Source organism: Taeniopygia guttata, chromosome 3, assembly GCF_048771995.1.
Source record: "Taeniopygia guttata chromosome 3, bTaeGut7.mat, whole genome shotgun sequence".
NCBI lineage: Eukaryota > Metazoa > Chordata > Aves > Passeriformes > Estrildidae > Taeniopygia > Taeniopygia guttata.
This window is the reverse complement of record NC_133027.1, coordinates 110,254,246-110,267,566: the sequence shown is the minus strand read 5'-3', so window position 1 is coordinate 110,267,566 and position 13,321 is coordinate 110,254,246. Positions and strand designations below refer to the sequence as shown.

Here is a 13,321-nt window from a genome sequence, read left to right as displayed (position 1 = left end):
AATACATCCCTGCATCTCTGTGTTCTGCTGCAGCAATTTTAAGGCCATGGCAGATTTGTTCATCCAATAAATACATTTGGCTGCACAGGTCTCTTCAACTTCAGAGAAGATCAATGAAATTCTTTCCTCAGAGGAAGGAGTTTGATGAAATTCTTGGTTTAATTCTTCTAATATCATTTAGTGGAGTAAATTTATGGACTAAAAGGATTCTGTCAGTTGAAGGGATTTCATCAGGTGCATATGCATAATTTTAGTGAAAAAGTGATTTTTTGTCAACAAAATACTGCCTGGCACATGTACAGAAGTTTGTTTAGCAGTGAGCGAGTACACAGTAAAGGCAGGAATCAGATCATGAAGATTATGCTATTATAAAGAGACAAAAAGGAGAGGGAAATTATCTGTTTGGTGCCAGACTGTGGGAAGTAGTTTACATGGAAGGAAAAGGAGTTTACAAGGCAGCATCAGCTTCCTATGGCCCTTTACCACTGGCATAAATCAAATCACCCACACAAAGCCAGGGTCACATTACATGGGGGGTTTTACTTCCTACTCCACTTTTGATCTTGCAGTCAGTTGATCTCTTTAATGTGTTAATTACAACTCCTCTGGTCTTTAACCAGCATTTCTTCTGTTTATTGATGTGTCTGGCATCAGAAACATGCAAATAAGGAATGGAATTTTTTCGCCTTTTATGTAGCATCACACCTTCATCTAGTCGGTTTTGAAAAAGCACCAGCAGTTGAACCTTAGCCCCAAGTCTGAAAACCTGTGGATATTGCAAGTAAAACCCCACTGGGCCAAGTGTCTGGGGTCCAGCAGCCATAGAATCCTACAAGGGAAGGGACCTTTAAAGGCCCTCCAGTCCAGCCCACTTCCAATAAGCAGGGACACTTTTCCACGAGATCAGGCTGGACAGAGCCCTGTTTGTGCCCAGGACAGGGAGCTGGGTGCTGTATCAAGTCATTCAGAAGTAGAGGGAAAAGAAGGAAAAGCAGGAAGGGAGGACACATGCTCAGTTCTAAGGAAGTGCAGATGCAAGGAGCAACAAGGAGCAAGGAAAGGAGTTTCTTCCAACAAAAATGGAGCTCACAAACACACATGCAAAAAAACACCACACAAAAGCAGTGGTGAAGTTAATAGCAGAGAACAGAGCTATTAAACATCACCTGTCCTCAGAGATGCTGGCAGGCAGAGAAAGGAGGAAATCTCAGAGCAGATTTATTTACTTGGTGCAAGTGCTTTTCATTTCCCAGCCGTGCAGGAGCACCAGCAGGAAGCCCCAGCTGGGAAGAGTCCAGACAGTGCACGTCAGTGTTTGCACACCCACAGCAGGGTGAAGCAGCTTCTCTTGAGCCTTGAGGGTGCTACAGAAACATTTTCCTTTCCTGATCCTGGAGGTCTATACAGCAGCAAGGGAGAGGGTTCCAGAGCTCTGTGATAAAGTCTTACTTGAGACATGAAAGGACATGAGGTTTCTGTGGGACTTAGGAGCTGAGATTTGCCCACCTCCTGCTGAGGCTGGCTGTGTCCCCCAGTGTCGGAACTCAAAATGTCCCTCAGACATTTTTGGAGGTTCCAGGCCCAGGTCAGAAGCATTTGAGACCCTGGCAGGCAGCTGGAAACAGCTGTGATTTTGGGTTTGAACCATGGAATGATTTACCAACCTTGCAGGAAGAACAAGAAGTCACAAAAGTTTAGATATTATAGTAGAAGTAGTCACAAAGTAAAGGGAAGAATTTTTGAGTGCTGTACAAGGGGGTTTAATTTTGTACATGGGGGTCAGAGGTTTTAAGATGGAGGGATCTGGGCCTGCCCTGTCCTCCCTCTTTCTTCTTCCTTACCTCCATGTTCTTGGTGATGTTGGCACTCACAGATTGGTTTAGAGTAGAAAAGCACCATTTAATATAGGTAATAGGCATTGGGGAAAAACTGTAAACATTTAACACATAATGTACCATATAAAAGACAGCAGCAGCATCTGGCAAGCAGGGTTTACATATCTGGGTAAGTATTGTCCAGAAGACAAATTTAGTTGCATCCCTCTTCCTCCACAGCAGCTCTTCAGCTGAAGCAGTAATGAAGAAAAATCTCACAAACTAGCCACTGGCAGCCAGAATAATTTGCCTGCTGTTGATCCACAGTGTGATTTAATGGGGTGGAAGAGCAGGCACAGGTCCCTCTGTAGATTAGGGAAATCTCACCTTGTCCTTAAAGGTTCTGCTGGCCCTATCCTGCTTCTATGCTACTCTTGTGCATTCCCAGCTCAAACCCTGCACATGAATTTCCTGCCCAGGTGCCCTGAGAGGGTGGCTATACCTTGAGAGCCAGAAGTACTCACAAGAGAGGGAAAACCTCAGGACTTGTGAGAAGGGGAGATAGTTCAGTTCTCTGTGCAACAGAGCTGAACCCAAGAGCCTGCAGGTTTAATCTCAGTCTGCCACAAAATGGGAAGAGATTCAGAATTCATCAAGCAATTTTTGCAGACTCTCACACCCAAACATTTGCTTTGGAATAGGATTTGCTCTCAATGTGCTTGCTCACATTTGCATCTCTACACCAATAATTGAAAGCTACAGCCTTACCACAAAACACCTTGAAATTTATGGCTACTCTCATAAACAGGAACTGCAAAATTAAAACCCAAGACCCTCCCTCCCATCAGTTTTTCCATCCACAAGCCCAGCTCTGCCTAAAACATGCAAAAGCCATAAAAAGGAGCCACATGCACTAACCCATAAATCCCAGCTGTGCTGTCTTCCCAGCTTAATGCCAAATGATAAAGATGCCCCAGAGTTTATGTGGCTGACACTAACCCCCTCCTCCCCCTTTTGTTGATTGTATACATAAATAAAACCACAATGATCTCATTTGAGTCCCATAACCAGCAAAGGCAGGACCTGGGAGCCCCAGCCAGTCTAGCTGGAATGACTAACAGTGATTTTCGATTGAAGCTGACTATTAGTGGATACAATTAAGATGCCACTTCTGTTTAAAGATTAATTGCCCATGCAGTGATAAATTCTGGATGCTTATTGCTGCCATGCTGAGGCAGGTGATCAGGGAATGAAGTTGTAATTGTAGCACCTCTTGTTTGGCTCCTGCTGAAGCACAGAATGCGAGATTCAGTTTAACAAACAATTTGCCACACGGCTCATCCCTGCTGGGTGGGAAAGCTTCATCCAGAGATGATGGGCTTCATCCATAGATATTTTTCTATAAAAATAGAAACCCACATACTGGAAAATATCATCGTCCTTTTGATACTTCTTGGGTCTTTCTGAGCTTCCCTGGAGAAACCAGAGGACAACTAGGCAAGTATGTTGGAGCAGCAAATGCCAATGTGGAATGTTCCGTGGTTGGCAACTGCAGAGGCTCTGATGGAAATCTTACAGAAAAGAAAAATAAAAAGAAACAGCATCTTCTGTTTTCCTTCTGTTTTTTTCTCTAAGTACTGCTGGTCATGGTCTGCAGAGAAGACATTTTCTTGCCTACAAGCATTATATAGGACCCAACATCAACTGAATCCTGCTCTTCACCCCTTATCAGCCTTGGAAAGGCCCCAGGACAGTCAACAGTACAATTTCAGTACAATTTGATGGTACTTCAGGCAGGTGCAAATCAAAGGAGTGAAAAACTCATCTACTTAAAATTTAGTGCTTGTATAGAGGCCGTGTGCTCTGACAAAGCAGGAAGTGGAGAAGCACAAATGTTTTGCAATTTGTATGTGTGCAGTGCTGGGTACTTGGCGGAGGATGAGGGCAATTTTCTTTTAAGGGAATGATCTGGATTTTGAGAATGCTGCTCTCCAACATCTTCCAGCCTGGCTGGCCTTACTGCAGAGCTTTTTCTTGCCCAGATGTCTTGCAAGAGACCAAGCACTGGCCCAGATGTGGCATCCATTACAGGGCAAGCATTCTGAGGCAAGATGATGCCTCTTTATCCTTATTAAACAGCCATCATTGCAAGTGGCTACAAGGTTTCATTTGTGGCTCTGTTGTTACAAAAAAAACTTGTTTTTTTTTTAAACTTACTCTTAGGTAGCTATCTAGTCTCTCCCAGGGGATAATTAACACATCTGATTTTTTAAAAACATTATCCACAGGTTTCTGTTTAAAGGAGCAGAGAATGCACAGCAAGGCATCCCCAGTACATGTATTGAATGTAAAGCTTTTGGGCTGTTCAATTGAGTGTTGATTTTGGTGTGAAGGCTGTACCTTGAAGCAGCCACACAGCTCAAGCCCTGAGCACAATGGGTACTGCAGAAAAGGTTTCTGAAGTTATTGAGCAGCTGGACAAGGAAAGGAGTAGCATGTACTTGATTTGTAACCCCTGCCTGCTCCTTGACAGGATCTGCTCCCTGGGCAAAGCCCAGGAGCTGCCAGATTAGGTCAGTGTAAAGGGACAGACATGACAATTCATAATGTCTCCTTCAGGCTGCCCCAGACACCTAATTCAGGTACAGGTTACAAGAAAAAGCGGCCTCTGTGTCCCAAAAGGCACCCATCTTTGATACCCAAGCTGGCTAGAGACAGACACAGCAAATATCCTTCCTTTCTGACACAGGTGGCTCATGTTCAGCTCTCTGCTGTACAGCCGGGCAAGGAAATCAGGCAGAGCAAGGTCGAACGGCTCACCTTGCAAATGCCTGCATGAATACTTAATCTCTCTCCTGTGAGCAGTTTCACCAGCTTCAATACAACTGCAGATATTTAATCAAGAAGAGAAAAAACCTTTAACCCACTGCCTGCCTCCAAAGGGGCCTTGGGGGTGGGAGGCAGAGAGCACAGTCCTCCACCTGAGCCACCCCCACTTGCCACAGCCTCCTGCAGCACAACTCCAGCACCAACCTGAACATCACCACCACAATGCTTACAGTTACAAAAAGCCCTGGCAGAGCTGAGTCTTGCTGCTTTTCTCACACAGAAGGTTGCAATCACATTTTTCAGCAAACCACTCCTATTCTCCCAAGCCCCAGACAAAGCAGTCAATGTCCTCCAGTTCAATAAACCATCAATTCTACCACCACAAAAGGAAAAACTCTAAAAAAATCCCCTCTAAACAACATCACACAATAAAAAGAAAAACAAAACAAAACCCTACCCCTTCAGGCTTGCTCCCTGCAACATGGGTGAGTTTTCAGGCTCTGCAGAGATGACAAATGTCTCCCATCCAGGGAAAAACTCACAGGTACCCCAAGCTGAGGCCACTGCAGATTGGAGAACCCTAAGTCCATTCCCACTGCCAGTTCCCCCTAGCCTGGGCCAGCTACTGAATGATTCAGGATCCCCTCCTTTTCTTCCTCCTCCTCATCCTCAGTGAGTGGGAGCAGACACTCGTGCATCTTTGAGAGGTGCTGACCCAAACCAGCCATTGCTTCTGAAAGCAGCAGGTGACCTCTTCAAGGGTACCCACCTCTGCTGCCCCTTCAAGACACTGGCCCCAGGACTGAGCTTCCAAAAGAATCACTAAAAATGGAATTTGTGCCCTAGTTAGATCTGAGGAAAGGCAATCCCTAAGTCAAGCTGCTCGAGTTCATCATATCATGGAAACACAAGCCCTGCTGAATCATAATCCGTGGGTTTTGTCTTCTTGGGGCAGGAGACAAAGTTATACTGAAAACGTTGTCTACAGACATCTCTATTTGGAAACAAATGCATATGTTACTGCACTAAATTGTGTCAGCTAAAGGGGATGGGAATTCGATAATTTAAAAACAGACAGCTCTCCTGTATCATTTCAGCAGAATCATCTCTTTTACATAGCCAGGTAAGGGGGTCATTTTTGGGGGAAACAAACACATATTTTATGATTATGGCCATTTGAAGCTGTTTCTTGTACTCTAAATTGTCACACATGAAGGATTAATGGCATTCTCAGATGACGATTTAATTAAAAACTCCTCCTTTCTTCAAGATGAGATCTGCAAAACCTCTCTGAATGGTTGATGGAATGATTTGCCTTGCCTGCTTTCTTTTTAATATTTTTTTCAGAATTTTAATTGCTGCCATTTGAGGGTTATTGATTACCTGTAATTGCTCCTTTTCTCAGGCATCTCCCCGGTTATCTGCAGCTAAGTGATCTCTGCAAAAGACAAAAGCAGAGTACTTCAGTACCTAATGGTTTTTATTAGCTGTTAATGAACACTGATAGGGTGATACCTGGACCCTGCAGTGGCCTGAATTTTTAAAGTGGATGAGATTGAAAATTCCTTTTCCTTAAGAAAAACCACTAAAAGCACCAAAACTCGTTTTTATACACCAGTCACGTTAAACAGGAACTAGACCAATGAAGTCCTTACAGCATGGGACACTCCTGAGTGCAAAGAAAAATCCTCCTCTGCCTTCCAGAGCAGGCACTCACTTCAGACAGATGTCATTCCTACAGGTCACAGGCACAGAGGGATCTAAGGGACAGCCACCAGATCCAGAGGAACTGGACCGAAGGGGGTTTTATTTTTAAAGCTCCTAATTCAGTCTGCTCTGATCAGCCCATCAGACAAGAGATTTGCTCAATTTACCAGTGCTCAGCTCACGAACTGCTGAGAGCTCGGACTTGGTTCTGGATTCTGCAAGAGCTGAAGACACACAGTTGTTTCCCACACCCCTGTCTTATTTACAATCCAAATTCCGTGGAAATATTTAAAACATGCAGCAGAATCACCCAGTGCAAAGCTAATTTTCCTCCTTAGGTATTTTCCTTGGCATTCCAAATATATTTAAAAGCTCAAACATTTCAAAGTAACAGGGACAAAAATGCTGTTACACAGGGAGCATCAAGTGCAACAAGCTTGAAGCTGCCTTTGCTGCAGGTTTAAGATAATGCTTTCAGTTTAGTCTGAGAATTATGATCTCAAATTACAGCAAATGATCCTATTAGAGTTGATCTGATAATTCTGGTGTACCTTGGTATAAAGATAGCATGATTAAACAAAGATAAAAACACCCTGCATCATTAATTTCAGAGCAATTATTTTTTGGAAACTGATCATCAGCTAAGTGGGAGCTCATTACCAGATTTTGTCTAGAAATAAGTTTTCAGTAGTAAGTTTCTGCCCACAAGACTTAAATAACAAAAAAAAAAAAAAAAAAAGAAACATGGTGGTAGAAATGTAAGAAATTTTTTCCTTTATTTTTTTTTCCCTGTGAACCTTGACACTGACGTGCAGCCCAGTGGGGAAGACAACACCTCACTCAGCTCTGCCCTGGCCCCAGCACTGCAGCCATGTACTGCTATGCTGTGGGAAATCCCTCTCATCCACAGACTGCACAAGCATCTCTCTGCCCTGGGAACAATCAGAAGTTGCAGAAGCTTTGGCTTCAGAATCAGAGGAGGATAATGAGAAGTAAAATAAAGCCTTAAAACACCTTTTCCCCCCCAGCCCCTCTTGCCTTCGTACTGACAGAGCAGGGAGACAGGGCATGGGGATTTTGGCCAGTTCATCACTGAGATTTCCTTCTGCTGTTCTGGGAGAGGAGTCACAGAATCACACAGAATCACAAAATAATGAGGTTGGAAGAGACCTCTAAGATCATCAAGTCCAACCTATGCCCTAACACCACAACTAGACTATAGCACCAAGTGCCAAGTCCAGTCTTTTTTTAAACATATCCAGAGATGGTGATTCCACCACCTTCCTAGGAAGAAAATTCCAGTATTTTATTATTCTTTCTGTGATTTTTTTTTTTTCCTAATATCCAACCTAAACCTTCCCTGACGTAGCTGAGTCTGTGTCCTCTTGTTCTGCCAGTTGCTGCCTGGTGGAAGAGACCAACCCCAACCTGTCTGCAGCCTCCCTTCAGGAAGCTGTAGAGAGCAAGGAGGTCACCTCTGAGCCTCCTCTTCTCCAGGCTGATCAACCCCAACTCTGTCAAACGTTCCTCGTAGGGCTTGTTCCAAGCCCCTCACCAGCCTTGTTGCCCTCATCTGGATGTACTCAAGCATCTCAATGTCCTTCCCCTGTGAGGCTGTGGGAGTGTGGGCTCTCTCCCACAGGAGACAGTTCTCTGTGAACTTCCCTCTCATGAGCAGCAGCCAAACCTCACCTGCTGCAAATGTGAGTCCCTCCCACGGGCACACAATCCTCCCAAAACTGCTGCAATGTGGGTCTCTTCCCATGGGGTGCAGCCCTCCAAGTCCAGACTGGAAGCAGGGCCCTCTCTCTCCACCAGGTCTCCCACTGGATCACAGCCTCCTCCAGGCACCCACCTGCTCTGGTGTGGGCACCTCCTCCATGGGTGGATCCCCACAAGCTGCAGGTGGATCTCTGCATCCCCTTCACATGGCCTTCACCATGGTCTCACCACAGCCTGCAGAGGAATCTCAGCTCCAGTGTCTGGAGCCCTCCTGCCCCTCCTTCTCTATTGACCTCAGTGTCACCATGTTATTTCCCTCACATATTCTCACCTTCACCTCTTCTCTGACTAGAAGAAAAACTATGTGCCCTTTGTTTTATTTTTCTTCTTAAATATGTCATCACAGAGGCATTACCAACCTCTCTACTCGGCCCAGGTTTGGCCAGAAGCATGTCCATCTTCAGAACTATCAGGGACTGGTTCTGCTGGACATAGTGGGAAGCCTCCAGCAGCTTTTCACAGGAGCCACCTCTGTTGCCCCCCTACTACCAAAAACCAGGCCATGTAAAACCAATACACCCCTGCAGCCTTTCAATGGGCTTGCAGATCCAGCAAACCTTCCTGTGGCACAACCACGTGGCAGATCACTTGTAAAGGATATTGCTGGAAATGCAAATGGAAGTGTAGCAGGCAGCAGAGGGACATATGAAGGGAATCTTGGATATCTAATCCAGTTGGAGAAGACAGCTTGGGTAGGCAGCTAATTGGGAGCCATGGGAAAAGCTTTCCCAGCTACAGGCAGCAAGGAGCTCAGGGAGAAAGGAGCTACAGGTTTTCTGCAAGAAAAAGCTGACTGTTAAATTGAGCATAGTACTGATGGTAAATGCATTTCATCACCAAATTATATATCTATAAGAAACTACAACAGAGAAAAAGAAAAAAGAAAGTCCGTGTCAAGCTTTCTGGGCCTTTTTTCACTTTCCTAGGGAAAATTTTATTCCAGTACATTGGCAGATACAGCACAGGTGAGAATGTTCTCACAAAATAATTGCCAGTACGCTAAAGCAATTAATTGCCTTATATTTTTTTTCAATAAAAAAGAGATTAAATACTGAGATCTATTTAGTAAAAATGATGGCCAGAGTAATGGTTTTGTTTCATAAAAATGTAATTTTTTTAAATACACATGAAAATAATTCTTACGGTTCTATATTCTAAAGAAGAGTTGTTTATTCTGTAGAAGATAAAGATTAATCATTAAATTTCTGGGTTGACCTTCATTATTAAATCTCTGCTTTGCAGAGAGCAGCAGACACTCTTAAGGCACGTGCTGGCAACTTCAGCTGCCTTTACTCTTGAGTGCTTCAGTCTCACAAAGCAAGACTAACATCAAAACCAGGGAAAAAAGTTGATGAAAGGAATGAGGAGGTTCTTCTGGGTACAGAAATCAACTTAAAAAGCTGGACCCTCCAGTCAGAGTGAGGTATGCATTTAACAACTGCTGTGACTTAAATAATTAAGTGGGGACAGATTTTTCCTTATTTTCACAATAAAGCACCATTTGAAAAGCAGAGCAAAATGTGGCATAGAAATAGAGGGTCAGAGAGCAGGGTTGGATGGCAGGAACAGAGGATTTCACAGTGGACTCCTTCTCAAAGGCTCACTGTAAATGTTATCCCTGTCTAGTTGGGGGAAGTGCCATGCTGCTTTGGCAAATAATCTTTTTTTCTTGTTGCCATCAAAATATGTTTAAAAGGATATTTTTTTCATGTGATTCCAACTCAAAAGTTTGGCTTGAACCCTACTTCTTTGGAAGGCAATAAAATTTTATTTTTGCCTTCAGTCAGGCCAGTGTTGGGCTGACGGGGAAGTGGATGGACAATGAGTAGGGGCATTGTGCACACCTGTGTATTGACAGCAGAGAAGATAAAAGTCACTCCTGTGACTGCTGTTAAGGACTTAGGGAAACTTGAGATGGTCCCACAAGCAGGGACAGGGAGGGTCTTCTTCACATTATCTCATGTGCCCAAGTTAAGAGGAAGACACAGAGTTGTTGTGGTTGTCTTCTCCCAAGTAACAAGTGATAGCACAAGAAGAAATGGCTTCAAGTTGCACCAGGGGATCTTTAGATTGGATGCTAGGAAAAATTTCTTCACTGGAACAGGATGCCCAGAGAAGGGGTGGAGTCACCAACCCTGGAGGTATGTAAAAGCCACTTAGATGTTGCGCCTGGGGACGTGAGTTGGTGGTGAGCGTAGCCGTGCTGGGTAATGGTTGGACTTGAAGATCTTAGGTTTCCAACCCAAATGATTCTGTGATTGTGTAAGTTAGAAGAGCGATGTAGAGCATTCACACTGGGAAGCTGGCTGTACTAGACAGGCATCTATATTTGAGGCATGAATTCAGATGATGTCAACGTGAAACCTGTCCCTGGTGTAATGCAGTTAAGGCAAGGGCACACGTTTGACCACCTGACTAAGCAATGTGGAAGCACATTCACTGCTAACTGAAGTAACACATCAAGCCTTGGCTTGCTTCACCAATATCCTGCAAGAAAATCACCTTGTGGGATGGGAGAGCAGCCACTAAGTGGGATAACAGCCTAGCAGGCAATGTGCCTGGGAGGTGCATGCACCCAGCCTTGGGCCAACACTGCTCACAGGAGTCCCACAAATAAAGCCCTGAGCTCTGTGTCAAACCTGCCTTGGCCAGGGAGCAGCTTTAGGAGACCTCAACATGTCTTGAAATATTCATGTATGTCCTCTGTTCTTGCTCTGTTCACATTCAAGTGTTTTTATAGCTGTACTATTGCATGGTTCTGTAATTGAACTTGCCACATTTTTGAACATCCTAGCAAGGCTGTTACAGAGCTCCAGAAGAAACTGTAATACCATAGTAAAAGAAATGGACAAAGCATTTGAAATAAAAGAATATGGCTTAATTTGCATCAGAAGGAATTTGATGTGTAGATTTTTCTCTTATGCTTTATGGAGTAAAGAAAAAAAAGTTACAGTCTCACTTTAATATTTACAACATCTTTTATGCATCCTTAATAGCATTGTTTATAAAAAATGCATTAACTGTTCTGTTTTGCTTCAGGCAGGGGGGATCCTTTACAGGATAGGCAGCTTAATTTGTACCTTAACAATAATAACATTCCACGAATTAATGTATCTGGGAGACAAACTCCCAAGCAAAGATGTAAGAACAGGATCTTGGCCTTTGCACATGAATATTAATGAGAAAGGAAGAGGGCTTTTTTTTTTCTCCTTACAGTTTAAAGTAGATCAGAAAGCTCCCCAAAAGAGAAGGAGAGAAGCCAACTGCTGACTTGGGCATGTAGTGACAGGACAAAAGGGAATGGCTTCAACTATTAGAGGGCAGGGTCAGATTAAATATTAGGGAGGAATTCTTCCTTCTGAGGGTGGTGAGACCCTGGCACAGGTTGCCCAGAGAAGCTGTGGCTGCCCCATCTCTGGAAGTGTTCAAGGCCAGGCTGGATGGGGCTTGGAGCAACCTGGTTTAGTGAAAAGTGTCCCTGCTCATGGCAGGGGAGTTGGAACTGGATGGTCCTTAAGATCCATTCCAAACCATTCTGTGATTCTATGACATAGATAAAATAAGGCTTAATAAAAACCACCATTTTACACAAACACACAAAGCTTCTGTATGTTTCAGGTTTTTCTTTCCCAGATTTTTATATATGAAATTGTTGCATTCCCCTTATTTCTCTTTGCACAAGAAGGCTTTGCACAAGAGGATAGGGATTGGGTTGTCCCAAACCCACTTGCAGGCCAAATGATTGATTATCCTCACATCTGCACCCTCCCAGAAGTCTCTATGACACTGCAAGCCTTGTTTCCATTGACAGGCTGTCAATTAAAAAAAAAAAAAAAAAAAAAAAAAAAAGTCCATGTAAGAGCAGGCCTTACACCGAAGCTTCCACTCTTCCACTTGACTTTGCCAGGTGACAGAAAGTGATTCCTGCAGGTTAACAGTTTAGTGATAAGTTTGGCATATATGTATGAAATACGTGGTTATGCATCCACAGTACTCTGATAACAGTGAAGATGCTCATTTGGCAGGAGGAGGCTGAAAATGCCTCCTACATGAGTTAAGGATGAAGGGTCTGTAATCCTAAGGAAAAGGCAGGAGTGAAATATTAATAAATCCCAGTCAAATCCCAAACAATGCCAAGGCCTGCACATTTCTTTCAACTATAATCCTGTTCTGCAAAAGCAGTCTGAGAATATAGAAGTTGTTTAAGATGTCAGGGGGGTGTGAATAGATGACTCTGACAACTAAATTAAGGATGAAAAATATTTTCGGGTGTAATAGCATTGATTTCCCTTCCAATGAGAGCCTCACCTGCCTCTGAATCTCTAATAGTAAAGATTATGGATCAACATGGAAAGAATATTCTGGATGATCCAATATACCTTTCAGTATGCAGAAGATTGAATTTGATTTCATAGCATTTTTAAAAGGATTTAGAATTACAAAACTAAATCAGTATTATTTTTGTGTATGAAGCAATAAAAATGAGAGATAACCTACTGAGCCTGGATTGCCAAGTCCTTGCTAGAAAACAGCCATGTATTAACAATTTTCAAATACAGAGCCACAAGAAGATAAGTGTCACAGGAAGGAATCATCATAACATTTCAGAAACTGCTGCTATCACTGGCTGCTGTAATTTCTCACTTGTAACAATCAGGCATTATAAGGGAACTGGTACATTGGAAAGAACCAGCTCTGTCCCTTACACTGTGACAAGTTAGGCTCAGATAAAAATAGCAACCATCCAGGAAAGGAAAATAAATACATCCCACACCACTCTTTGAAAAGTCCTTTGCTCCCCACTGATTTCAGCTGAAAATGTGCACAGAGCCATGCACGCTGCCGGACACCACAGACAGCTTCCACGTCTCCAGACTCAAATGGGTTTGTAATTAAAAGAAAAGCTGCAGTTGTTGAGCAATGGACACAAACTCAGACTCACTGTGCCCCCTCCTCAGCACCAGTTCTGCTCCTCCTTCCCCCTAATTTTCTTACAGGATCAATTTGGGGTGTGCAGGTTAAGAGCTCAGGAGGCCTAAGAGCAAAGCGTGGCAGCGAAGCCCTTTGCCAGGCTGAGAAGTGATGTGCAGGTGTCACAGGAAATCAGCTTCTGACATCAGACCTGAGCCCTGATGTGCTCACACCACAAGTGCATCTTTTATTCTTCCTCAGCACCAAGAGAGACGTCA

The 13,321-nt window shown here is 43.7% G+C and overlaps 1 long non-coding RNA gene across 3 annotated transcripts in view; it reads right to left on the bottom strand.

Moving 5' to 3' along the window:
• LOC115494539 (uncharacterized) overlaps positions 1 to 13,321 on the bottom strand; it is a 118,280-nt gene that overhangs the window by 26,617 nt on the left and 78,342 nt on the right. For all 3 annotated transcript variants that reach the window (XR_012055345.1, XR_012055346.1, XR_012055347.1), the window contains one exon: positions 6,027 to 6,081. This is a non-coding gene — a long non-coding RNA (uncharacterized lncRNA). The remainder of the gene's footprint in view (positions 1 to 6,026; positions 6,082 to 13,321) is intronic.